Consider the following 27,919-nt stretch of genomic DNA (forward strand, 5'->3'; position numbering starts at 1 on the left):
TTACAATCCTAGTATAATTGTGCTTCATCCTAGTAATATCCCCAAATACCCTTATCACCTAAGATGTGGTTTCTTTTTCTATAAAAAAAACTTCAGATAACACTTAAAAAGATCCTAAACTTAATTTTTTCTTGGTTTTTAAAAATAAAACTGAAAATTGCAGATGTGATATCTTTAGGAAATACCTTCTCAAATCCTCCTCCAAGCATAACACACCTAACAGAACAGAGCTGACATTTGTCCACGGCGAACCTTCAAAATAGAGCAATTAAATCAGGTTTGGGGGATTATTTATCTTCTAAAAATTACATGGTATATTTCTGCTCCAGGAAGTTATTGACCTTTTAAAGCCGAAACACATTTTTATACAACAAAAACATTTTTATCTTAAAAGGTACATTACCATTTAGTCAAATTTGATAGTTTTGGGTTTAATAGGCTGCAACTGTCAATGATTACATTTGATAATATGATGACTGTAAAGCAAAAAAAAAAATGGTATCCTAATACCAAGTTAAAGTGTACCCAATATCCTGATGGCAAAATTGCCCACAAAGCTATTTCAGCTTTCCAGGAAGTCCCTGCTGCATCCTCTTCTCTGGTCACGCTCAGGGTAGGCAAGGATGGATCAACACAGCCACGTCAGGGCACTGACTCAGACAGATAAAGTGGTTTCGACTTGAAGTTCATGCCGTAAGCTTATTGTATTTAAATTTTTTTCACACACATTTAATTTTACCCACTTGCTGCTTCTGTTTAAGAATCATTCATTTTAGAAGGGACTGGGTTTTGTCCTTAGCCTCTCTGAATTTCAGAGACCTGCTGGCCTGTCCCAGTCTTCCTCTGATGCCCTGGTGCCCAAATTGTCTGCAACCTCAGCAGGAAAAGGCAGGGACCTTTACTCCTGCCCCTCTGAGAGATTTTTGATCTCTTACCAACCCTCTCTAGGCATTCTGAGTTAGGGTAGCAAATGATTAAAAAGAAAATGTGGAAGTATTTATTGATAGCCTCAACCTCACTGTGGGAGATGTCCTCTGATGTCCCAAGAGAGGCATGCCAGGGGGACCACAAGCCAATTGATTTTTGAAATTCCTAGAAGCCACAGAAAAGAGCTAACCTCTGCTCCAGGAGGTAAACAATGCATCATAATATATTTGTTAACCTGGAGGCTTTTAACTAAAAAATGTAGCCCTTACTGTATTCCTTGAACCTTTCCCCTTTCCCTTTCATACTACCTCTTATTCTGTCCTTCTTCTTTCTCAATTACCTGAAAATTCAGGGTAAGAAGAAACCTTGAAGGCTAAATCATTCAACTCCTCCAGCTTGCTCTCATCTACTCCCTTGGTCTCCCCTGCATCTCCATGCCCGGCTTGCTTCCCTTCATCTTTGTAATTATTATTCTTTTTCCCATTTGTTGTGAAATTGTTGCTGCCTACAGGGCAGGCACAGGTAGAGCATGGCCACTTGGTCCTAAATGGCAGAACAAGACCAGCTTGACATCAGAAAGTTCCTTTGTCATAAGGGGAGGTCTTGGACAAACCCACCCAGAAGGATTTACCCAGCCTCACAGTCTTGCACCTGTCTCACTACATCCAGGTAAGACCAGGCACAAATGTTGAGCTAGTGAATGAAAAAATTATTGCTTTGCCATGTAAGTAACATATCTGAAGACCATCTTTCTCTTTTAAAGTAAAAATTAAGGGAGAACTGAGAATTAAGGGAGAAGAATCATTGGTTAGAGACACTTCATAATAAATTAGGAATGTTGTTTTGTCCTAATTTTGCCAGTTTCCATAAGAAAAGGGGGAGATAGTTTTTGATAAAACCAAGGAAGAGAAGGCAATTTTGGAGGCTGAGATATTTCACAGGGGGAAACAGAGAGGACAGAAAAAGGGGTTGAAAGGTCCCGAAAAAAATTGGGAAATTTAGACTGTCAGGGGCAATCTAAAAACACCACTAGCACCTAAACACGAGTGTGAGGGGCACCATGAAGTAGGGAAGACATGAAAATGACTGATAGCAACAAAACCGAATATAGGTAATTGTGTTTGGCTTAGAATTGTGTACCTAGAGTAATAATACCTATGTGCTGAAATGTGGAAACTCACACTGAGTGGTCTATAAAGCAGTCATGATGAAAATTAACAGTGAACATACGACTATCATCAGTTTTGTTTTGCTCCCTCCCAGAAAAACAAAAGTTACCCATTAGACAGACAGCACTGGAGGCCTGGCAGCCCTTGATGACAAGACTGGAAAGAAAATCCACACCTCATTCATGTGCAGGTACTCACCGCTTCTTTAAGGCTGGCTCACTTAAACACGCCTGCCTTCTCCCCTTTTGAGGTCATGGGTGGGTTCAATTTTGCCTTGGCATCTGGTTTTGCAAATTGTTAGTTCCTGCAGATGATGACAAGTGGGGGGATTAAAGGAAGCACAGGATAATGAACAAACAAAAGCAGGCGTAAATCAGATGCAAAGGGACGTTTACTTGGGGTAGACATACTGAGGTATTGCTGGTCTGTGGCCGGCTTTGTTTCCCATTCTAGGCCTAGGACACTGTGAGAAAGCAAAAAAAAGGATCTTTCCAGATGCATTACTGCTACTTGGGGGAAACAGCAATCATTACACATGGGTCCTAGGTAATGAGACATTCCTTGTTATTGACAAAGAAATCCCAAGATCTCCTTTGGAGATTTCAAAGAGATTTTGAATCCTGTCTAAAATGTACCTGGGGCACAAAAGGCAGGTTACGTGAAGATCTAGCTGTAGGTCGGATCACTGATAAAAACAGGGAGCAACATTACAAATTTAACAGCAGTCTGGGCTGCAATCCTATTTCTGCCTACATTTATCTTGAAAGGAATCTTTCACTGGCCCTTATGTAACTGCAAATGAGTTTTTAAAATATTTCATCTCTACAGTGCTGTATAATTTACAAAGTAATTGGATATTCATTACCCCCTTTGGTTTTTATAATATTTTATATCTCTAGTTTCAAAATGCGGAAACTGGTACACAAAGGGCTTGTGTGGCCAGCATGAGGAAGTGCAGTGACTGGTTACAAAGCCGGGACCCAAACCAGGTTTTCTGACTTGTAGCCCAAAACTCTCGTTACACTAGCAGTGTTTTTCTTATTTTCAAAGTCAAGCTAATTATACCATGGACAGGAATTAATACTTTTAAAGTTGTTTCAAAAGTATAACATAGCTTTATAGACAACAAAATGATTCTTGCATGCTTGTCATGTCTTTCTACCCAAGAGCTCAAATGTTAAATGGTACCAAAGACACCTGTTAGTATCCTGAGATAGTAAACTGGAAAACACCAAATCTGAAATAAAATCAGACCTCACTAATATTCCAAAGTTTTCATAAATAAAAAGACTTGAGGAGCAAGGGGAGGAAGCTACAGAGCCAGTGTGCTGTTATCAGAGCGTGGCCTTGGCCGTGTCCTGCCACTCATACCACAGCCAGCTGCCACCACAGCACATGGCCTCCATCACTGGTGATCTTAGCCCTTGCTTTCTTGAGCCTCATCCCACCTTTGCTAATTTCACATACTGTGCCATACTTCTTGGCGTCATGTAAAGTACCTTATGTAGGCATGTTGACTTCACTAATTAGTCTATAAATACTTGACTTTTACCCATTGCTTTGGTAAGTGAGATAATTACTGAGGAAAGGCCAAAGCATTTATGGTCAATCAGATGAGGAGAAAGAGAATATGGTCTTTTAGTTGAGTAAAATGTAAAACATTATGTGGCAAGGCAGAAGCTATTAGCAGGATCAATATCTCTCCTAGTACCTTCATAAATCATTACATCAAAGGCTGGACACGGGATGGAGAAAACCTCAGTCTACCTCCACGCAAGCTTCCAAACTGGTAAATAAAATTCCATTTAAATGACAAAGACCTAATTGGTTGTACAAAGGATATGACAAGCTACAAAACCAGTCTCCCGGTTCTGGGTGTATAAAGAGTTTTGAATCATTAGTGAAGAAAGAAAAGCAGAAAGACAAAGAACACTGCTACTCTCTGGGCTGCACATTTATAATTTGCAACTAGTAAATATGTATGAATCTGTTCCACTGCAGCGAGGGATGACATACTGCTTTCTAGAGATAGCACAGGGCAGAGAAATCAAAGTAGAGGACGGATCAGCGGTTACAATCTCCCTCCTCCCTCCCCCCACATTTAGCAGTTCTCAATCTTCCAAATCTTCCCCTACTTAAATTACTCAGTTGGGTACAGTTTCCTAAAATGAAAAGGACTTTGATAGCAATGGATGTTCAATGTATAGCAAAAAGCATCCTGTGGTGAGCTCTCACTGTATCATGAGACATAAATAATAGTAATTTTTTCTAAACCCTTAATCATTCCCATTCCCTTTGATGCTTCCTGGAAAATAAGTGAGCAATTAAAAGAAGTTTCTAGGCTTACTTGGCCAGTTTTATTTTTTAACTCGAGAACTATTTTTCTTTTCTATTATGGAACAAAAAGACAAAAGGAACATTTTACAGAGATTAATATCATATACGGTTAGGCTTTCCCTTAAGGCTACTGTATTATCTTACTCATTGAGAGGATCGTGAATACAGACACTATTTTGACTCTATTACAACTTTTATTTTATACTTGTAAAGTTTAATTAAAAATAATTTTTTTGATGAGTTCAAACCACTTTACTAGAGATCTCTCAAACTTCATGGTAAGTTAGAACTAAGAGCTTGCATCAGAAACTTTGTTTAGAAAGGTCATAGCTGGCAAATTAGGCAACAAAAGAAAGCAAAGCTCTCCAACATCTTGAAACATTCATTCATGATTGATTAATTCTTTTGTTCAACAAATATTTTCAGACACTTAAATGTAAGGCTTAGGCATGATGATAATCATATTAAAGTTCCCCAAAGGCTCTATCCTCAAAAAAGTTGACAATCTAAGCGTGTATGTTAGTCACATAACACATAAAACATTCAATATTAGAAAATGGAAATTATAATTCAAAGTAAAAGTTGACTGTCATAAGTACCATATGTGATTATGTGTCAAAGAATGAATACCTTAAAAGAAATTTCTAGTCGCAGGAGTTACTGAGAAGGGATCAGGGGTGGGGCAAAAGGACTGGCTAGCTAGATGGGATTCGAGTAGGTTGGGTAAAGAACTTATTCCCATGGATGGAGAAAGCTTGAACAAACAGGTGGAAGCAGACAGTGCCATGTGAAGAGACAGGGAGAGGACATGTTACAGATCAGGGACAGGTACTCCCCAACCACCAGGAAAACTATGTGAGCCTCAAGGTAGGAAAGTTTTTCCTTAAGATGGGAAAAACACAGAATCAGGAGAATGTGCATTCTCTCCCTGCATCCAGGACGAAGGACTGAGGGAGTTGAAATAGAAAAGGAAGGAATGTGACCAAGTAGTAGTGGAGGTGAGGGCTTGGGTAAAGAAACCTGAGGCTACTGGGAAGCCTGCCTACCACAGCAAAGAAGTTTCAGAAGATGAGCAACTCACATCTCCAAGGAGGGGGCATGCGGAGGACGGTTCTTTTAGTAGCAACTCCCTGACAGGTGCAGGAATGAGTGTGTGCGGGGTGATGTCCTATCTGGGAGGGGCAAGGACCCTTCTAAGTGAAATCCAAGGTCCTGCTGATTCAGGAGCTGCATAGGGTGCTGGTGCTAGGAACGGTACCCCACCCACCTCTTCTGTCTCTATAAGAGTAACACCCTAAGATACCTTAGAATCAAACCTGCCAGGTTCCAGCAACTTAAGGAGTTGAGCTGAAAACAGAGATTCACTTTGGGACTGGAAGCAGGAAAAACAGGAACGGTGAGAAACCAGGCAGAGAGGGATTTGTCATTTAGGAGGCCACAGGTTATACTAAGTACTAAACGGATATTCTTCCAACCTCACACCATCTCCTGCCTTCTGAAGTTTAAGCGAATTTATGCCTAGTGTCCCACTGTGGGAAATCACAAGGGGAAAAGAAAGAGCTGGCATTGGCAGGAGAAGAGCCCCTCTGGGAGAGCCCTGCCAGGAAGGATGCTGAGTGGAAGGCTGCCCCGAGGTGCCCTCCGGGAGCTGGAAAATCAACTCAGTGCAGAACTGTCCAGAAGGCAGGATCCACAGACTTGGGGAACCTCTGGGGAGAAGAGGAAATGTCTCTGCCAGGCAAAGGGTGTCTAGCTGGCAGCTGCTTTTCCTGCCCCCAAGAAGTACCTTTCTGCCGACAGTCGGTTTTTCAGCAGTGAGGCTATCAGCTATCATGTTGATGATGGGCTCCCCTGGCTGGAAGGATTCGGCAGTCTCCAGTCTGAACTATTCCTCTGGGTGTCCTTGTTCAAGCAGCAGTTAATTTGAAAACAATTAGCCGGCCGCTCACTTCCTTGAGGCACGGCAAGGTTGGACAGGCTGTCAGGCTGGACGGACATCCCAGCACAACAATCTGAAGAAGCCAGAGTGTTTCCAGGATGGATCTGGTTTGTACTGGTGTCAGGAGAAAATCCTGCACGTCTTCCCTGATGACAGCGACTCAGTCAGCTGATTTCCCTTAGTTGCTGGGGCAGACTTTATTTTGCCCGTGACAGAGAGATCCTTCTCCCTTTCAAACCAGATAGACCAGATGATTCATTATTATTCTTTTTGTTATTTTCCACTCTTCCAGGTCAAGGGCAAAAATGGATCACTATGCCAAATTACAGATGGGAAATCAACAGAAGATAGAGATTAAGGAGAAGTAGATTTTTATAATAAAACTCTTGGGTTTATGTTTCAAAGCAGCAGATTTCCATTTACTAGCTGACCAACAGTCTTTGGGACTAGGATTCCTTCCTGATAAAAGAGCATTTTCTTCCACATACATCCTTTCCCATACTTGGTCCCCTTAAGGAAGATGAAAAGAACATAAGAAAATTCTTCTTTTTCTCACCCTTCTGAACACTTGTCCTCTTCTCTGAGAACTATTTGGCTTCCATAACCAAGAATGCTACAAACAGGGCAAAAATATGTTACTTGAGACTCTCCCCGCTCATCGCAGTACTCCTTCAGCTAATTCCAGCAAATTCACACACATCTGGCCTGTTGGCATGTCTCTCTGCAGAATTTAGCTGTGCTGGAACATGGATGAGGGAACAGCTCTGAGAGAGACACACCCCTGCCCTGCTGACCCCACAAATGTGCAAAAGACATGGGTCACAAAAACAGCCCCTGCAAACACAGGCCCCTAAATTGAATGCCTTTGTACTTATTTTTCATTTCCAGTGCTCAATTCTCTTCTTAGAACTGTTTTTGTACCTTGGCTTTTTATAAACTGCACTGGAATCCAGTACTTGGTTCACAACGTTTTTGTTCAGGACATGGAATATGAGATTCAGATGGACGTGGAACTAAGTCTATGGCCCCAAACTGTAGACTTAGGCTTCAATGTCTCTCAGAAAGCTAAGACAACTTCTGAAAATGGGTATTCATTTAAATATGCTTCCTCTATTGTTTTGAGGTCTATACATATGATGCTAAATCATAACAATCCACAGTTGTGAACATGAGAACAAGGATCATGACTTCAAGAACTTGTGGATTTCTTCCCTTTAAGTACATTGCCAGAGGTACTACAGCAGAAAGGAACCACACAGAGCAATGGTGGGAGGGGCGGAATGCAGGAGCTGAGCAAATGTATGGTAGTTTATAACAAAGAAAACTTTAATTTCCAAAGGAAATTACAACATGCTAGGGGCATGGACCACAAGAAAAAAAAATGCCTAATTTGTCAGGTTAAGTAACTTTTTAGAAATACTAAAACAATTTCCTTTAGTAAAGTGCTTTATGTATACCCTATGATCCTTCTCTAAAAGTAATATACAATTAAACCCCAAGTTTCAACTAGTTAAGAAAAAACTAAGCAAGAAATGTCAGCGCTCCTCTCACCACAGTCCCACTTTCTTTTTTAAGCTTTTTAAAAATATTCTTTAGCTGTTCATAAACCTTTATTCATTTACTTATATGTGGTGCTGAGAATCAAACCCAGTGCCTCACACATGCTAGGCAAGTACTCTATCACTGAGCCAAAACTCCAGCCCATGGATTATTACTTTTTTAATGGATTGATACATATGTTCCCCTTGTTTAGCAAGGAAATCAGCACATCATCTTTCATGTACCCTGCAAATACTTTTCCTAACTTTCCATTTGTCCACTGGTGTTATGGTTTAGATATGAGGTATCCCCCAAAAGCTTGCATTGTGAGACAATGCAAGAAAGTTTATAGATGAAATGATTGGGTCATGAGAGCCTTAACCTAACTGGTGCACTAATCTGCTGATAGGGATTAACTGGGAGGTAACTGCAGGCAGGTGGGGTGTGGCTTGGGGAGGTAGATCATTGCGGGATATGACTTTGGGGTATACATTTTGTTCTTGGTGAACAGAGCTCTCTGCTTCCTCATGTGATGTTCTACACTGCTTTCCTCTGCCACACTCTTCCGCCATGACATTCTGCTTCACCTTGGGCCCAGAGCAAGGAGCTGGCTATCTATGAGACCTCTGAAACCGTGAGCCCCCAAATAAACTTTATTCCTCCTCTAATTGTTCTTATCCGGTCTTTGGGTCATGGCAGCAAACATGCTGACTAAAACAACTGGCTTTGCTTTGTTCAGGAGTAGGACAGTCTCTAGAAGAGAAGGCATTTTAAACTATATCGGTAACTATAAAACAGGCTGCATGCTGCCAGCCAGGATGTGTTCTGATCAGGTGTTCACACTTACCTTAGGTAACAAGGTCACAGGACTAATTAGTGAAAACTCCCTGAAGTTTCACACAGCCACAGAGGACCTCTGTAATGCATTCATCTCTCCTGGCAGCAGCTTCTTTTATTCTCAGTAGGGATCTCCAACCCAGAGTACTTACACCTTTTTCTAGAAGTCACTCAAAAGTCAGTAAACAAAATTTCCTTACTTGTTTTGATTTTTTTTGTCCTGCTTCCTGACTAACAATTCTTGGAGGAGTGGGAGACAGAACAAAGTGTGTAAACAAAAGGCAGATCTAGAGGATTATTTTATTGTTAAAAAAAAAAATTCAGTGACTTCCTGGGATCCTTTTGCATCTTCACAGTGAATACCCTAGATCTTGCATGCTCCCTGTTATCCTCATTAACAACTGTGGTGGACTCTGTGTAGGGCACTGACTGTACTTGCCACTGGTGTGCACAGAGTGCCAAGGCACCAGCCCAGCCAACAAAGAGCTAGCCTGTGCTTGTGCAGATGAGCAGATGAGGAGGCAGAGCATGTCCTGGAACTGGGTCCCAATGAACAAATCCTGACCCTCCATGCAGATGACCTTATTGCCCAGGGTTGGATAATCTCTCTGGCCTCAGATTACTTACCTGTAAGATGTGGACAGATATAGTATACTGTAATAATAAGTGCAGCAGTATCAGAGGACTACTAGAGGTTAAAGAAGTTATTATATAGAGTAGTGCCTGCATACATGTGGCATTTTATTAAATGTGGCCTGTGAGTATAATAATAATTAATATGGACAACAATATAAATTAGAGTGTGATTAAGTCCTCTAAGTCTTACAGTGAATAAGCAAGTTCTACCACTCATAGAAAAGGGAGTCCCCAAGGAGCAGTCAAAAAATGCAGCAAAAAGCAGACAGGATCTGAGTAGGAGGCCTAAAATAAGGAAGTGTTGTATACCTTCGAAAGGTGGGGGAGAACCTTAAAGAACACGGTGGACCTCGGGACGATAAGGGCACTGGTGTGTGCACATCTAGGTAGATGGGAATACTTAAAAACACAGATTGCCAAGGAGTTAGTCTCTCAAACATCTCAGACTCTTTCTGTTTATTTAAATAAGAGAGTGTTTACTTCTTTGCTCTCAATTAGAAAACTGAATCAGCTGTTACCAGAGAAGTAGCATTAATCTTTAAGAAAGTTATGTTCCAGAAGTTTATTGCCAAGACAAATATTTGAAAAGAAAAGCTGCCCTAGAGTATGGACAACTGTCCAGGCTGGTCCCTGCAGCCCCTGACCACATGTGCTATGAAGGGGAGTAGCAATGCTGTTGTCCATCATATCCTGTCACTCAGTATGCATCTGATGGACACTACCACCAGTCCCTTCCATGAGGCCAGGTCTCTCCTCTCACAGGGCTTCTGGTTAGTGTGGGGAAGTGGGGTGGTGATGAACACAGCATAAAAAGAAACAGTGCAGGAGATGACTGCAGGAAAGGAAAAGTGGGTACTGTCACAGGGCAGGCTGCTCTGAGGAAGTGACATCTGGACTGAGAGCTGAATGATGGGAGAGAAGGTAAGTGGCAGGACATCCCCAGCAAACGGCCAAGCAAGAGCAAGAGGCAAAGGCTGGGAAGAGCCTGCTTGGCAGGTTCATAGAATGAGAGGAAGGCCAGCTAGACAGATACAGGGAAGAGCGAGGGAGCAAGCCAGGGAATCAGGTTCTAGGCCAAAAGGAATTCTGAAGTTCAGATTTGAACGTGAAACATACATCTCCCCCTTCTTTCAGTGGGCTGAGAGGTGTAGCAGTACCTTAGTCCATGAGACAAAATGTGGGGGTCGGGGGCCCAGAATCTCCAGTGGCCTGGAGCTTATCCTTATGGATCCAGGATGGGGCCTTGGGATCCCAAGAGCTACATGGGAAGAAAGTGAAAGGCTTGGGTATGCAGTTGCCAAAGGGTTCACAGCTCCAGTACCCACAAATACATACTTTGGGGACTGGGGGATTTCCATCCATCATCGGCAGAATCTTCTTTATTTTGTCTGTAAGCTTCCAAATTAGCACACTAGTCAAAATCACACGGGGATGGCAAAACAAAATCCATGGACAGGCTAGACGCACACCAAGATGAGGAGAACTAGAAGCTGCTGGCACATCACCAAGGTTTATGCTAGAAAGCAAGCGGATAAATGAAAACATGACATCCCAGTAAATGTCCCTTAGGATCACTGAGAAGTAAAACCCACCAACTGATAGAAAATAATTCTCACCTGTTACAGTAATGTTTAATGAGATTTTCCGTTTTATTGGTTGGTCTTGTTTTTAAATGCTTGATCTTTATAGCTACCATACATACTACAGTAGCAAAATAACTTGTGACTGTTGAAATTAAGAATAGGAAGTTTAAGAAATGCCATTTTTCCTGAGTCAAGTTTTAAATAAATTTTTTGCTATGAAAATTATATTTTCTTATACAAATTCCAGATAAAAGTAAGTTGCTCTGGGGAGGTTAGAGTTTACATTTTTCCCCATTTGTTATTTATTAGCATGATTTAATATTACAGTTTGTGTTTGACACTATATTTTCAAAAATTTCTCAATGGGGCGATCCAAGATGGCGGACTAGAGGGTGACTGCATCTCCAGTTGCCCCAGAACTCAGGATTCAAGAAGGGGAGACATTGAGAGACTCGGACTAAGATAGAACCACGGGGTGAGTCTCCCCCACCCAGCGAAGCTCAGCTGGGCGGCAGGCCCGGATTCGAGTGGCTTAGTAAAGTGGGACAGGGCAGATAGCGTCTCCCCCAGGCAGCTCGGTGCAGTCTGGCGGTGGGCTCCGCCCACAGGGACAGATCCTCCAGCCTCTTGGAACAGGCCCCCCAGTGAGAGCCCTTCTGCACAGAAACAGCGCGGCCAGCTCCGGCCCGCCCTGCTGCCGGCTCCGGCCCGCTCGCAGGTTGCTTCAGTGACCAGCACAGGGCGCCAGGGACTCCCCCAAGCAGCCCAGCCCCCTCCGGCGGGAAGCACCTATCTAGCCTAGCTTCCCGGGGCAGACCGCCCAGTGAGAGCCTCTCGATGCAGAGCCACCCACAAGTCCCCAAGCCAGTGGAGATATTCGACAGGCAAGCGGCTTCTGGGACCAGGGCTGGGCAGCCAGAGACCTCTCCAGGCAGCATTGTCCCCCTCCAGCTGCAGGCTTTTTCCACGGGGCGATCCAAGATGGCGGACTAGAGGGTGACTGCATTTCCAGTCGCCCCAGAACTCAGGATTCAAGAAGGGGAGGCATTGAGAGACTCGGACTAAGAGAGAACCACGGGGTGAGTCTCCCCCACCCAGCGAAGCTCAGCTGGGTGGCAGGCCCAGATTCGAGTGGCTTAGTAGAGTGGGACAGGGCAGATAGCGACTCCCCCAGGTAGCTCTGTGCAGTCTGGCGGTGGGCTCCGCCCACAGGGACAGATCCTCCAGCATCTCGGAACAGGCCCCCCAGTGAGAGCCCTTCTGCACAGAAGAAGCGCAGCCAGCTCCGGCCCGCCCCAGCCAGCTCCAGCCCGCCCGACTGCCAGCTAGAGCCCGCCCACAGGTTGCTTCAGTGACCAGCACAGGGCGCCAGGGACTTCCCCAAGCAGCCCAGCCCCCCTCCAGCAGGAAGCTCCTCTCTAGGCTAGCTTCTCGGGGCAAATCACCCAGTGAGAGCCTGTCTACACAGAGCCAGCCACAAGTCCCCAAGCCAGTGGAGACCTCCAACCTACAACCAGCCTCTGGAACCAGCGCTATGCAACAAGAGACCTCTCCAGGTCTCTCTCCCTGGAACCGGTAGCGGGCTAGGGGCAGCATTCTTCGGAAGCACTGCATTATCAAATTAATCCAAGACTTCTGGCTACTGAAGGCTGGTAGGTGATACACTGGAAATCTACAGGGTCACTATAAGCCAATAGAGGAAATCTACAATATCACAGAGTCCCATTGACATCTGACCAATATGAGAAAACAAGGGAGGAAAATGTCCGAAACAAACCTAGATACTATATCAATAAAACCCAATGACAGCACAGCAGAAGAAATGTCCGAAAGGGAGTTCAGAATGTACATAATTAAAACAATCAGGGAAGCAAACGAGGAGATGAAAGAACAAATGCAGGCATTAAATGAATGCACTAATCAACAGTTAAAAGAGCAAATAACAGAAGCAAAAGAGCATTTCAATAAAGAGTTAGAGGTACTGAAAAAAAACCAAATGGAAATCCTTGAAATGAAGGAAACAATAAACCAAGTTAAAAACGCCATAGAAAGCATAAACAATAGGATAGATCACCTGGAAGACAGAACTTCAGATATTGAAGACAAAATATTTAATCTTGAAAACAAGGTTGACCAAACAGAGAAGATGGTAAGAAATCATGAACAGAATCGACAAGAATTATGGGATATCATGAAGAGGCCAAATTTAAGAATAATTGGGATTGAGGAAGGCTTAGAGAAACAAACCAAAGGAATGAACACACTATTCAATGAAATAATATCAGAAAATTTCCCAAATCTCAAGAATGAAATGGAAAACCAAGTACAAGAGGCTTATAGGACTCCAAATATGCAAAATTACAACAGACCTACACCAAGCCACATTATTATGAAAATACCTAACATTCAAAATAAAGACAGAATTTTAAAGGCCGCGAGAGAAAAGAATCAGATTACATTCAGGGGAAAACCAATAAGAATATCAGCAGATTTTTCAGTCCAGACCCTACAAGCTGGAAGGGCCTGGAACAACATTTACCAAGCCCTGAAAGAAAATGGATGCCAACCAAGAATTTTATACCCAGCAAAACTTACTTTCAGATTTGACGATGAGATAAAATCCTTCCACGATAAAGAAAAGCTAAAGGAATTTACTAAAAGAAAGCCGGCATTACAGAACATTCTCAGCAAAATATTCCATGAGGAAGAGATGAAAAACAACGATGTAAATCAGCAATGGGAGGAACTAGCCTAAAGGAATAGCCAAATAAAGGAGAAATCAAATCATGTCAAAAAACAAAAATGAGTCCAATGAATAGGAATACAAATCATATCACAATAATAACTGTGAATGTTAATGGCCTGAACTCATCAATCAAAAGACATAGACAGGCAGATTGGATTAAAAAGAAAAATCCAACAATATGCTGTCTGCAAGAGACCAATCTCATAGAAAGAGATACCCATAGACTGAAGGTGAAAGGAAGGGAAAAAACATACCATGCACACGGACACAGCAAAAAAGCTGGAGTATCCATCCTCATTTCAGATAATGTGGACTTTAAGCCAAAACTAGTCAGAAGGGAAAAGAAGGACATTACATACTGCTTAAGGGAAGCATAAATCAGCAAGACATAACAATCATAAATATCTATGCCCCGAACATTGGCTCATCCATGTACGTCAAACAAATCCTTCTCAAATCCAGAAATCAAATAGACCACAACACAATAATACTAGGCGATTTTAACACACCTCTCTCACCGCTGGATAGATCGTCCAAACAAAAATTTAATAAAGAAACCACAGATCTCAATAACACAATCAACAATTTAGACTTAACCGACTTATATAGAATATACCATCCAACAAAGAACGAATACACTTTCTTCTCAGCAGCACATGGATCCTTCTCTAAAATAGAACATGTTTTATGCCACAAAGCTACTGTTAGCAAATACAAGAAGATAGAGATACTACCTTGTACTCTATCAGATCATAATGGACTGAAATTAGAAATAAATGACAGAATAAAAACCAGAAACTTCTCCAATACTTGGAGATTAAATAATACACTGTTATACGATGAATGGATAACAGAAGACATCAGGAGGGAAATTAAAAAATTCTTAGAAGTAAATGAGAACAAAGACACATCATATCAAAATCTCTGGGACACTATGAAAGCAGTACTGAGAGGAAGATTTATTTCATGGGGCGCATTCAACAAAAGAAGTAGAAATCAACAAATAAACGACTTAATACTACAGCTCAAAGCCCTAGAAAAAGAAGAGCAGAGCAGACCAACACCAACTACTGTAGACAGGAAATAGTTAAAATCAGAGCTGAAATCAACGAAATTGAAACAAAAGAAACAATCGGAAAAATTAACAAAATAAATAGTTGGTTCTTTGAAAAAATAAACAAAATTGATAAACCCTTAGCCATACTAACAAAGAGAAAAAGGGAGAAAACTCAAATTACTAAAATTCGGAATGAACAAGGAAATATCACAACAGACACGAGTGAAATACAAAACATAATTAGAAGCTATTTTGAAAATCTATACTCCAACAAAACAGAAAACCTTGAAGACATCAACAAGTTTCTAGAGACATATGAATTGCCTAAACTGAACGAGGAAGATATACACAACTTAAATAAATCAATTTCAAGCAATGAAATAGAAGAGATCATCAAAAGCCTACCAACAAAGAAAAGTCCGGGACCAGATGGGTTCTCAGCTGAGTTCTACAAAACCTTTAAAGAAGAGATCATTCCAATACTTCTCAAAGTATTCCATAAAATAGAAGAGGAGGGAACCCTCCCAAACTCATTCTATGAAGCCAATATCACCCTGATACCTAAACCAGACAGAGACACATCGAGGAAAGAAAATTTCAGACCAATATCCTTAATGAACATCGACGCAAAAATTCTCAACAAAATTTTAGCAAATCGCATACAAAAATATATTAAAAAGATAGTGCATCACGATCAAGTGGGTTTTATCCCAGGGATGCAAGGTTGGTTCAACATCCGGAAATCAATAAATGTCATTCACCATATCAACAGACTAAAAGTTAAGAATCACATGATTATTTCAATATATGCAGAAAAAGCATTCGATAAAATACAGCATCCATTCATGCTCAAAACACTAGAAAAAATTGGGGTAGTGGGATCATTCCTTAACATTGTGAAGGCCATCTATGCTAAGCCCATGGCAAATATCATTCTAAATGGTGAAAAACTGAAAGCATTCCCCCTAAAAACTGGAACAAGGCAGGGATGCCCTCTTTCACGACTTCTATTCAACATTGTTCTTGAGACTCTAGCCAGAGCAATTACACAAACCAAAGAAATTAAAGGGATACAAATTGGAAAAGAGGAACTCAAACTATTCCTGTTCGCTGATGACATGATTATATATTTAGAGGAATCTGGAAATTCCACCAGAAAACTCTTAGAACTCATAAGTGAATTCAGTAAAGTAGCAGGTTACAAGATCAATGCTCATAAATCCAATGCATTTTTATACATAAGTGATGAATCTTCAGAAAGAGAAATTAGGAAAACTACCCCATTCACAATAGCATCAAAAAAAAATAAAATACTTGGGAATCAATCTCACAAAAGAGGTGAAAGACCTCTACAATGAGAACTACAGAACACTAAAGAAAGAAATTAAAGAAAACCTTAGAAGATGGAAAGATCTCCCATGTTCATGGATAGGAAGAATTAATATTGTCAAAATGGCCATACTACCAAAAGTGCTATATAGATTGAATGCAATTCCAATTAAAATCCCAATGACGTACCTTACAGAAATAGAGCAAGCAATTATGAAATTCATCTGGAAGAATAAGAAACCCAGAATAGCTAAAGCAATCCTCAGTCGAAAGAGCGAAGCAGGTGGTATTGCAATACCAGATCTTCAACTCTACTACAAAGCAATAGTAACAAAAACGGCTGGTATTGGTACCAAAATAGACAGGTAGATCAATGGTACAGAATAGAGGACACGGACACAAACCCAAATAAATACAATTTTCTCATACTAGACAAAGGGTATAAAAATATGCAATGGAGAAAAGATAGCCTCTTCAACAAATGGTGCTGGGAAAACTGGAAAACCATATGCAACAGAATGAAATTAAACCCTTATCTCTCACCCTGCACAAAACTCAACTCACAATGGATCAAGGAACTCGGAATCAGACCAGAGACCCTGCATCTTATAGAAGAAAAAGTAGGCCCAAACCTTCAAATTGTTGGCTTAGGACCAGACTTCCTTAACAGGACTCCCATAGCCCAAGAAATAAAAGCAAGAATCAACAACTGGGATAGATTCAAACTAAAAAGCTTTCTCTCAGCAAAGGAAACAATCAGTAACGTGAAGAGAGAGCCTACAGAGTGGGAGAATATCTTTGCCAATCATACTTCAGATAGAGCGCTAATATCCCGAATCTATAAAGAACTCAAAAAACTCTACACCAAGAATACAAATAATCCAATCAACAAATGGGCTAAGGAAATGAACAGACACTTCACAGAAGAAGATGTACAAGCAATCAACAGATATATGAAAAAATGTTCAACATCTCTAGTAATAAGAGAAATGCAAAACTACCCTAAGATTTCATCTCACCCCAATTAGAATGGCGATTATCAAGAACATAAGCAACAATAGGTGTTGGCGAGGATGTGGGGAAAAAGGTACACTCATACATTGCTGGTGGGGTTGCAAACTAGTGCAGCCACTCTGGAAAGCAGTATGGAGATTCCTCAGAAAGCTTGGAATGGACCCACCATTTGACCCAGCTATCCCACTCCTTGGCCTATACCCAAAGGACTTAAAATCAGCATACTACAGAGATACAGCCACATCAATGTTCATAGCTGCTCAATTCACTATAGCCAGATTGTGGAACCAACCCAGATGCCCTTCAGTTGATGAATGGATAAAGAAACTGTGGCATATATATACAATGGAATATTACTCCGCCATGAGGAATGACAAAATTATGGCATTCGCAGGCAAATGGATGAAGTTGGAGGGTATCATGCTAAGTGAGATAAGCCAATCTCAAAAAACTAAAGGATGAATGATCTCGCTGATAAGCGGATGAGGACATACGGGGGTGGGGGGTAGGAGGGGTTAGTGTTAGGGTTAGGGTTAGGTTTAGGGTTAGGGATAAGGAGGGTGGTAAGAATGAGGAAGAAAGGAATGTATAGAGGGAAAAGAGGGGTGGGAGGGGAGGGGGGAAGGGGAAAAAATAACAAAATGAATCAAACAACATTGCCCTATGTAAATTTATGATTTTTAATTAAAATTAAAAATTAAAAAAAATAAATGTAATGCACCATAAAAAAAAAAAAATTTTCTCAATGATGTCATATTGCTTTCTGAAAAAGCAAATTTATTCCATGGTTGTGAGGGATAAAACTCAATGAAGTTGGCCACTCAAATGAACCTAACAAATTCTAGGCATTTTGAAGATTTGAAGTATAGCCATCTTAAGGCAAACCATCAATGGATGCATAGGCCAATAAATTTTATACTCATTATATCACACGAATTCTATTATACTGGCACTTCTAAGGAAATGGACCCCCAGAGTGAATAATGTATTTTATTTCTGGATTTGGACTATACAAAGTGTTACTTTCTCAATGTTAACACTGTCTATCTTTTGATAGAATTTTTTAAATACATTTGCAACAATACAGAAAGAACATGCTAGAAGCTAAGATCATGGAATTACCTGGACTAATATCAACAAAGAAAAGAAAATTATAAGATACTGTTGCCACTCTCAGAAGGCCAAAAACAATGGGACCAAGTGATCATTGACTAGAATCTCCAAAACCATGAACCAAAACACAAAACCTTTCTCTTTATAAACTAATTTATCCCAGACATTTCATCATAGTGATGGAAAGCCAACAGTATAGGTCTTTAGCAAGTTTAATACTTTACTGAACTACACTTGTATTTTAAATGTTCCTGGATGTGAAAGTGCTTTGCAAACTATAAACTACTGTAAAATGTAAAGGCATATGATTATTATTTTTGGAGTCGGTTTATTTTGGCAATTCTGTGGCTGAAGTCCTGCCTATCATTATTTTTTCAGTGATCAGGTTCAGAGCATCTACAATAAGAATAAGCAGAACAATCTGCCCTTCTAAAAGGAGAGATAGGCAATGGAAAATGTCACTTCATCCAACGAATCAATTTGTTTACTCATAATTAGAATAAAAAGCCTCCATGCCAATTTCTGACTGGTCCCTCCAAGAACTTTTCAAAACTCACTAAAACTAATGGAGGGAAAAAGAATACAACAAATTGTGGTAGCACAATTAGTGGCCTGGAAGCTTGGAATAAAAACCAGGTCACAAAATGCTTATCAGGAAGGTATCAGAACATATTCATTACACTTTGAAGAGGTAGCAAAACAACATATTTTTATACAATGTCAGCATCAAGTGCCTTTTCTCCGCGTCAGCATTTATTTTTTAACCTCATTTTACCTCTATCATTGTTTTTTTAAAAATGTGATCTTCAGCCCAATAAATTCTATCACTCTCCCTTTTATCTAGTCTTTCTATAGTGGTTTTAAATATTTAATATGTTTTAAAATGAACAAAAGCATATCTAATAAATACAGTGCTTGCCAAGAGGCATTTAAATTTTTTTTAATTACTTGAAATGATTAATATAACTCTCAAAGATCATTTTACCTCCATCTTGATGTGGCCAAATAATTAATTAATTAATCTTACACAAAGCAGGAGAATGAGAATCACAAACATTCATAATTTAAAGGAAAGGAACTAAGGTAGAGAGAGGGGTCCTTGCAGAGGAGGGATCCTTGCTGAGTCTACACCTACTCTGCTTCCTCCCCACTGTCTGCAAGCATGAGAAACAGAATGTATTAAGTAGATTTCTAAATCATGATAACCTGAGTCAGGGTATGATTATATAACTTCGAATATCTTTGCTTTCAACAAGCCAGAAACCCAGAGCTTGATAGTTATTGAATCGCACACATGCCTTTTCCTTGCATTTTGTTTACAATAAACTTTATGGCAGGATATTTCAATTTGTGAATTCTAGCCAGACTGCTCTCTAATGAGACTACAGCCTATTTGGGTTTTAAAGCTTTCTGACATTTAAAGAGGTTTACAGTGGGTCTCTAAAAACCACAGAAAATGTGCCCTGCTATAAAAATGCAGATCTATTATACTTTCAAATCATAATATGAAAAATCCCTAAGCGATGAATCTTTCTTTGTGATAGAATAACACTCTTTTTTCAATTCTTTGACAAGGGGTACTGTTATTTATAAACTTGAGCTACATAGGATGGTATATAACTAGTGCCACAATATTTTGATAAAAGATGTCAGATAAATGATTTGTGCCCAAAGGCTAATCCAGAAGCCATTTTCCCTTCCCAATATGAGACCTTCTAGAGCAGTCAGCTGGAAGTGACAACATTTGTTAAGAACACGCAACATTTGACTTAAAATTTCGGCTATGCCAAAGAGGAGCTGTCTTCAGCCATCATGTCAGGTGCTCTCAGAAGAAAGCCAGAGAGTACCCAGGCCATTTCTGTCACTAAGTGAGAGAAAATCGTACATTAACCAAAACAATGTCAGGCTGACAATCTCCTCCAGAAACACTTCATTAGGTAGGCCCACTCCACTTGAACTTCTAAGGTCAAATCAGATCACAAGGTGAGAGAAAAGAGCAACACAAATCAGAAAGAACCAAGCTCCAAAAAATTACACATCCTCAACACAGTCACCAATCTAGACTCAGTCATTCTTCCATCTAGAGCAGGTCCCTAGAACTCCAGTGTTGTGTTTCTCTCAGTCTGCTAAAATTCAAGTTACTATACTAATTTGTGGTTTTGTCTATTAGTATAATTATTATTTTCATTTCCTCAATCAGTAAGGGTTTTTTTTTTTTTTTTTTTTTTTTTTTTTTTAATTCGTTCCACTGATGCTAAATAGAAGAAGGCAAACAGATTTCATTTCGAAAGCCAATGCTTACCTATCAGTACTGGCAGCCAGAGGCCTAAGGAGGAGAACTAGGAGGCTGGGCACAGTGGGAAAGCACCATCTAATGACTTCATGGCATCCACAAGCCATGGATGCAGGCCTGTCAAATTCCCAGGGCTTACAGCACGCAAATATTTGTGTTTCAATATGCCATTCAATAAATGATTTTTATGCAATATGGCTGAGGTCTCTTTGGAAAAGAAACTTTAAAAAAATAGATAACAGATACCAAACAGCTGTATGTCCTTAAATATGAATGCATTCCTTATTCATGCACCCACTCACCTTTCATCTGAAATACTTCAACAGCCTTTATTAAAGGATTTTCCTGCCTATAGCCTTCCCTGTTTCCAAGTCACACTGCTATGAAAACAGAGAAAAAAAAAAAACAAAACAAAACAAAAAAAAAAAAAACAAGCCTCCAATTCCTCATTTGAAAGATGAAGGAGTTGAAGTGGATAATCCCTAAAGTCCCTTCCAGCAATCTCTAAACGTTTGTTTGCTTTGTGTACATGTGCATATCAGACAAGTAGGAGGAGCAAGAGTCAGACATATCTCAGAAGCAGAAGGAAGAGATGATTCAGAGCAGGAGTGGGTGATTGACAGTCGACAGACTAGTAAGGAGAAAGTTCTCCTAGAAAGACAAAGAGACCCTGGGCTTATCAAGAGTGTATCCTGACGGATAAATAAAGATTGCTATATATAAACGAAAGCATATAAATGCACATGTATACAATACAAATGAATACAATAACAAAATAGAAAATCAGACTTTAAAAAAAAAAAAAAAACTGTCAACATTCCACCAGCCCTTCAGCACTTACCCAAGCTCCCCTTCCCCACTATGTTATAAGATTTTGTTCCTTTGAACTTACATTTTCCTGGGGGTGGTGGGGAGCGGGGAACTGAATAACCAGAATATGATTAAAACCAATGCTAAAAATTGCTTGGCTCAGAGAACAAAACTAAGACTTAACCAAATTGACAGTAGTATATTATTTTTTATTTTGCCCTCTTGCCCCCTGGACAGCAATAAGACCATTCCATACACCTTGGGGCTTAGGTGAGGAGGGTTCCAGGCTCTAGTACAATGATAACAATGATGATCCAGGCACTCCTGGCTCAAAGACTAATGGATTTCATCCGATTATCAGTGAGCATCTCTGGGATCAGAGTAGAAAAAGCAAGGTTTTTTTTTTGTTGTTGTTGTTTGTTTTTTGGGTTTTTTTGTGTTTTTTTTTTTGTTTTGTTTTGTTTTTTTTTTTTTGCTATTGTAAACAAACATCTCACTCAGCCTTGCCCTGGATTCTTTCACAGGAAATCTCTGCTCACCTGCCTTTTGAGACTCACAGGGTCTCCAGCAGCACTCTCCAGAGGGAGGGGCAGGATGTGCTCTGTGCAGTGCATCTGTTGCCATGTGCTCCGTTGTGGCAACCGTGATCCACAAGGGCATAGCTGATCTACCACAGCTCTCAGCTTCAATCCCCCTGGAATCTATCTCTGATGTTAGAGGGATAATTATCTGGTTATCCCTGAGGCCAGTTCTCACAGTTTTCACATAAAAATCACCTCTTGCATAAGACATGAAATTTAAAATCATCCCTTCAGATATCATTGAGTCACTGTTACCTCTGGGACAGATATAAATTATGCATTCTTTGATTCTCTTTAAATTTTTAGAGGCACATGGGGACAAAGAAGTATCTCATTGGTACTAACAATATAAGGCATTCTAAAAAGAAACAATATCATATGTGATATTAACTGCTACTATTCCTCCAAAGGCTCCCTGCTTGGTCAAGAAAATCACACAAACCATGGAAAAACTAATAGCAAGCTTGCATGCTAACCACTGTTGGTGACAAGGACTTACTAAATGTCACAGCTTCATGTCATCATACTGTCCATTCTTCTTCTCTTAGTGTCTTCTCCTCTTGTAGGACTGATGTTCCTCTATGAATTAGCACCCCCAAATGCCTATATTAGAACCCCTAGTACCTTGTTCCCCTCCTTCTTCTGATTCCATGCCTTAGCATCAAAAGAGTTGTTTGTACCAAAGAGATAGTGCTTTATAAATCCTCTGGAGCTAGTTTGATTTTACCTCGAGATGTTTACAAGGCTCACTATCATACATGTATTCATATTTCTGAGAGGGTGTGACATTGTCAAAATTAGCATGGATAAAATGCAATGGCTGTCACTGCAAGAATAAAAAAATGTGCGCATTCACATGCCCTGCCATGATGATGACCTACTTCAGGCGGCATCTGTTCAGTAGTAATGACTATTCAAGATGTAAGCTGGCAATACAGTACCCTAAGTATGTCACCCAGACACCCGCTGAAGGCGACGGATATTCCTCCCATCGTCCATGTCCAATATGAACATGGTCAGTTTATTTTTTTCCATTATCATTCTCATAAAGGAATAGTCCTTAAGGATTTAAACCCATAGTAGTATTTTATTTGACTCAGATGCCTGGTAACTTCAGGATAAATTAAAGATTAATGAACAGCACCCAAACCTCCAGACCTGCCACAGAAGTTGGTTCAATTTTCTGACCTTCACAGCTGCTGAAAGAAGTCTAAGGAAGGCCCAGACTTATGAAAGAAGTGAGATGAACTTCAGTAGCCAGCTGTAAGGCCTCCAGAGGCAAACTACATCGCACAGTATTAATTTCTCAAGCTAAAAATCAGAAGCATTTGAAAACGACTGCTTTCCCAAACAAGAGGGAATATCACTGTTCAGAGGCTAAACTGTGTGCCACTGTCACCAAAACATATGCCAATTCTGTACAAAATGCCTCTAAGCCCTTGACCTAATGAGGTTAGTGACAGGGATATGGATGACTAAAACAGAAAATGAAACTCAGAAAGAATTTTGTTCTTGAACTGCCATATTTCTCCTGTCATTTAACCAATTTCCCCCTTGAAATTACAACATAGACTGCAAATCTTCAAGGCTAATGCTCCATATGACAGACTAAGTGCTGTTTAAAATGTAATAATATATGTGTCAATCTGATGGGGAAAAACAAGAGGCCATGGAAGGACTTTTCAGGTAGGCAGGGGTCCTAAAAGGTTATAAAAATGACAGTTCAGAAAGAGAACCACTAAACAGCTTTTCCAATCCAATTAGTGAAAGTGCAGTATTGTCAGCAAGTTCTACAAATGAAAGAATCCTTCCAGGCCCTGAGCTAGATGGCATGTACCCATTCAATTAGCTGACCTTCAATGTACAATACATTAGTTTCCACTAAAATTAATGTTTTGGGTTAAAATCAATGCTTAGAGGACATTAGTGGAAATGATTTAACGTGTGCGTCATGCATACTTTTTCTAGTTTTCAATCTTTGTAATCCACTATACACCGAAATTGTGAGAGGCGTAAGAACATGTAGAGTTTGAAAACTCCTGTTGCTAACTTAAACACACATTTTATTTTCAACTTTAATCCCAGTGAGGGCATCTGTGCTATTTAAACAACTACCATGCTTGAGTGGTCAGTAGAAAGAAACTGCTGGTCTCATACATTCTTGATCATGGAAGGGTAACGTCCTCAGGAACCTCTGCAGGGATGTTTACATGGATTCACTGCAGAGATGTTGGGTGCAATTGATGGAAGTTATCAACCTCTCTGCAGTGACTGACAGCTATATTCAGAGAATCCAAACTGCCCTCTGCCTGTGCCTGCTAAAGGCTCTAGAAACTGTGTTATCATGTTGAAATATAAATGGAAAGGGGAAGGGACTGGCAAAAGCTGTATGTTCTCTTTCCTTCCCTTGTGGAAGTTTCTTCAAAGTAGGGCCTAAAACAGAGATAAGAGTAAGAAAATAAAGAGTATCAGGGAACACAAACAGTAGCTGGGATCCAGAAGACCCAAGAGAAGCCTCTTCTAGGCCAGTTCAGAGTCAAGCGAAGGGGGAAGGGAGAGTAGCAAAAGGACCAAGAGTTTCCCGGAGAGATGCCAAAGAAAAAGACCCAAATGTCTCCTCAGAGGTAACTGGGCTAAGGTCCATCTAAGACTAAATTTAAAATCCATTTGAAGCACCTGTAATAAAAGAACATTTTAAGTTTTGAGCAAAAAAAAAAAAAAACAAGTGCCCAGTATGGAGTGAATTGCTTGTTCCTTTAACATTTTAAACTTACGAAAATAGATCTGCACAGTCTCCTGAAGGAGGCAAGACCTGGGCTTCATCCAGTACCTTAAGTCTCAGTTCTCTTTGAAAAAGAAAGCACTACCTGCTCATCAGGTGAGAGATTAGAGGAAGGTTTGCCAAAGGTAGACAGTTTTCATATAACAAACCAGGTAAAATCTCAGGAAATTACACTACGGCTCCTTTCCTGGTCCTCCAGGCCCAGCCCCTGACACAGAGAAAAGAGGTCAGCCATGCTCTGAACAGTGATAAGTGACACAGCAGATTTCACTTGGAGCATTCCCTTACACCTTCCAGTCACCTGAAGTTAGCTGCATTAAACTGCTCCTAACATGTACCCCTGGCCTTGCTGCTGACCTATCCATCCTTACACTCTTCTGGAGTGGATCATATTACAAGATGCTCTTATATGGTAAAAGCTGCTATCTACCCCAATGACTCAAAACAGCAGGAGGAAGACTAACACCAGTGGAACAAATAAAGAATCCTCAATAATTTGGCAAATTCCCAGATGTAGTTCTCCTCACCCAATAAACTGCCTGTCTGGTCATTTAAAATTTGACTCCAGGTTCCTCCTTTATAAAGTGGACCCCACAGTGGCGTGACAGTCACGTTGGTGGTGAGGGATGAAGGTGCACACCATGCCTAGGAGGTTAGCCAGGAGAGAATTCATGAAAGCACAACCTAGGAATATTCTGTAACATATATTTCTAAAAACTAAAGAGAAGAAAAGAATTATAATTTACATTCTGTTGCAATGTACCGACCCTATTGTCTAAGGTCAAACTTGTGACAAAAAATAACATACCAAAAATATTTTCTTCAGTTACAAACAAAACAGATGGAGAAATGTTAAGAATTAAGAAAATAGGATCTTGTAAACATGCAGAGTAATTGTCTAAGAAATGCATACTCAATCCCATCACTTCACTGTTTACATGGGTAAGAAAATCCTTAAAGTGAATTTTTGCCAAAGGGCAACAAAAGCTATATAAGGGTGTTAAACAGGAAGGGAAAGGGAGCATGTAATCACTCCCTCTGCTTTTAAGATTCAATCCACTTGTCACTCAGGTTTCTGCTTTCTCTAGGAAACCGTCCTATACCTCACAATAAGGTCGGATTCCCTTGAATGCAATCTTGTAGGGCCCTGTGGTTTTTCTTGTCATATATCACACTAGTAATTATTTTTTCAATCTCTCTCTCTATCCTCCCAGATCTATGCTGACCAATATGGAAGACAGGAGCCACAGGTGCACTGAAAATATGTCTAGTTCAAACTGAGATGTGTTTTTGTGTAAACCACATCAGATGTGGCAAGACCTAACAGGTTATCACTCCAGAAGAAATGTAGCCTTGTTGGCACCATGGTTTTGGCCCATTGAGGCCAATGTGAGCCTTTTGACTTTCAGAACCATGAGAGAGAAAATTTACGTTACTATTAAGTCATTAGTTGGAGATAATTTTGATTGCAGCAATAGGAAGCCAACACATGTGGCTATTAGAAAGTTTAAATTGCATGTGTGGATCACATAATGTATCTATCAGCCAGTTCTGGGATGGAGTATAAACTCCATGAGGTCAGAGGCATATCTGTTTTGTTCATTACTCCATGCCCTGCACCCAGCACACTGGCTGGTACTTGGGGTCAGTCCGAAATAGAATGAATGAATAAGGCAATTTAAATAAAGAGGTCTTCTCCCTGCAGAACTTTAATTCATTCATTATTCCAGTAAAAAAAAAAAAAAATTAAGCATTTACTTTGAACCAGGTACTATTCAAGGTGCCAAGGAAACAAATACAACAAGAAGTGGTTGCCAGAGGCTGTGGGGAGAAGGGAGTAGGGAACAACTGCCAGATGAGTATAGGGTTTCCTTTCAGGAATATGAGAATATTTTGGACCTAGATAGGAATGGTGGTTGCAGAACATTGTGAATGTATTAAATGTCACTGAATTGTTTACTTTAAATTGGTTAATTTTATGTTCTGTGAATTTCACCTCAATGAAAATAATAAAAAACAAAAATACGGCATGGTCTCTGGCCCCTGACCTCAAGGAGCTCAGTGCAGCCAAGAGAAGTATGTGGGAAATAGCATGCCATAAAGCACCAGCGACCTTATGCCAGGGTGCTGTATCCAGACCATAACTGCTTATGCAAAGGCCCAGGGGAAGGGAGATTCCAGAATGAGGGTAGGTTTTAAAAAAAAAAAAAAAAAAAAAAAAAAAGGTGTGAAAGGATAAAATGGCAGCTGTTTTAGCCAAATCTTCAAGATGAGCAGGGGTTTTTTTTTGTTTGTTTGTTTCTTATTTTAACCATGCAAACTATTGGAGAAGGAATATTACAGACAGAAAGCTCATTTACAGCATCCCTAGCTGACTTTCCAGACTTTTGGCATTCTCAATTAATTGACAACTGTCTGCTTCCTTGTCCCTATCCTAATTGACAGTCCTCACAGAGAAATCTTTGCAGCCACAGTTACTGTAGTCATCCACAATCACAAAGCCCATGGAACAAAGAGCTGTTTACAATAAGAAACTACAGAGGAAGGGAATGGGAACCAGAGACTTGACTGACTCTACGAGATCCAACAAAAGATGTGTGTGATATGTAATTAGAGGAAGGGAAGAAAAAAACTAGATCTGGGTTTGTTTGCACTTTATCTGACCGCACAGGACAGCCCTTTGAAACCATCAGGCTTCTGACTCAAGTCAGATGCATAGATCTGAAGACAATCTGGAAAGAATAAGAGGTCATCAAATTCATACCATAGACATGAAGGTAGATTGAGACCAGCTATTTTCTCTTGTGGCTGGGGATTTCAATAAAATTCATGTCAACTAAGAGGTAGCTCAAATTCAACTGTATACTTAATTTAAAAAAAAAAAAAAAAGGGAACTTGGGGAAATTTTTTTTGGAGGGGCAGGTACTGGGGATTGAACTCAGAGGCCCTCACCTACTGAGCCACATCCCCAGCCCTATTCTGTATTTTAGAGACAGGGTCTCACTGAGTTGTTTAGTGCCTTGCTTTGACTGAGGCTGGCTTTGAACTCACAATCATTCTGTCTTGGCCTCTCGAGACACTGGGGTTACAGGCATGCACCCCTGCACCCAGCAGGAAAATGTATTTGTGCTCCAAGAAGATTGTGTTTATTGAATTTTTAAAACATTTGCAAACTTTTATTTCTAATTCTTAATAATAATGAATGAAATTCCAAATATTGGTTCTCA

General features: G+C 40.3%; 1 protein-coding gene and 1 long non-coding RNA gene across 20 annotated transcripts in view; one reads left to right on the forward strand and one right to left on the reverse strand.

The window, feature by feature from the left end:
* The window catches only part of ENOX1 (ecto-NOX disulfide-thiol exchanger 1), a 531,147-nt gene that overhangs the window by 332,652 nt on the left and 170,576 nt on the right, over positions 1-27,919 (reverse strand). For 10 of the 19 annotated variants that reach the window (XM_079136947.1, XM_079136956.1, XM_079136951.1 and 7 more), the window contains one exon: positions 2,295-2,400. The exons of 7 other annotated variants lie outside the window; for them this stretch is intronic. The gene's annotated coding sequence lies outside the window, so the exon portion shown is untranslated. Of the gene's footprint in view, positions 1-2,294; positions 2,401-6,219; positions 6,801-27,919 lie in introns of those variants that run through there. 2 more of the 19 variants (XM_079136949.1, XM_079136941.1) reach the window with 2 other exon arrangements.
* On the forward strand, positions 404-27,870 carry LOC306659439. The gene is made up of 3 exons (XR_013763293.1): positions 404-1,596; positions 2,191-2,286; positions 25,907-27,870. It is a non-coding gene; the product is annotated as an uncharacterized lncRNA (long non-coding RNA).

This window comes from Sciurus vulgaris, assembly GCF_902686455.1.
Source record: "Sciurus vulgaris genome assembly, chromosome: 4".
Classification (NCBI taxonomy): domain Eukaryota; kingdom Metazoa; phylum Chordata; class Mammalia; order Rodentia; family Sciuridae; genus Sciurus; species Sciurus vulgaris.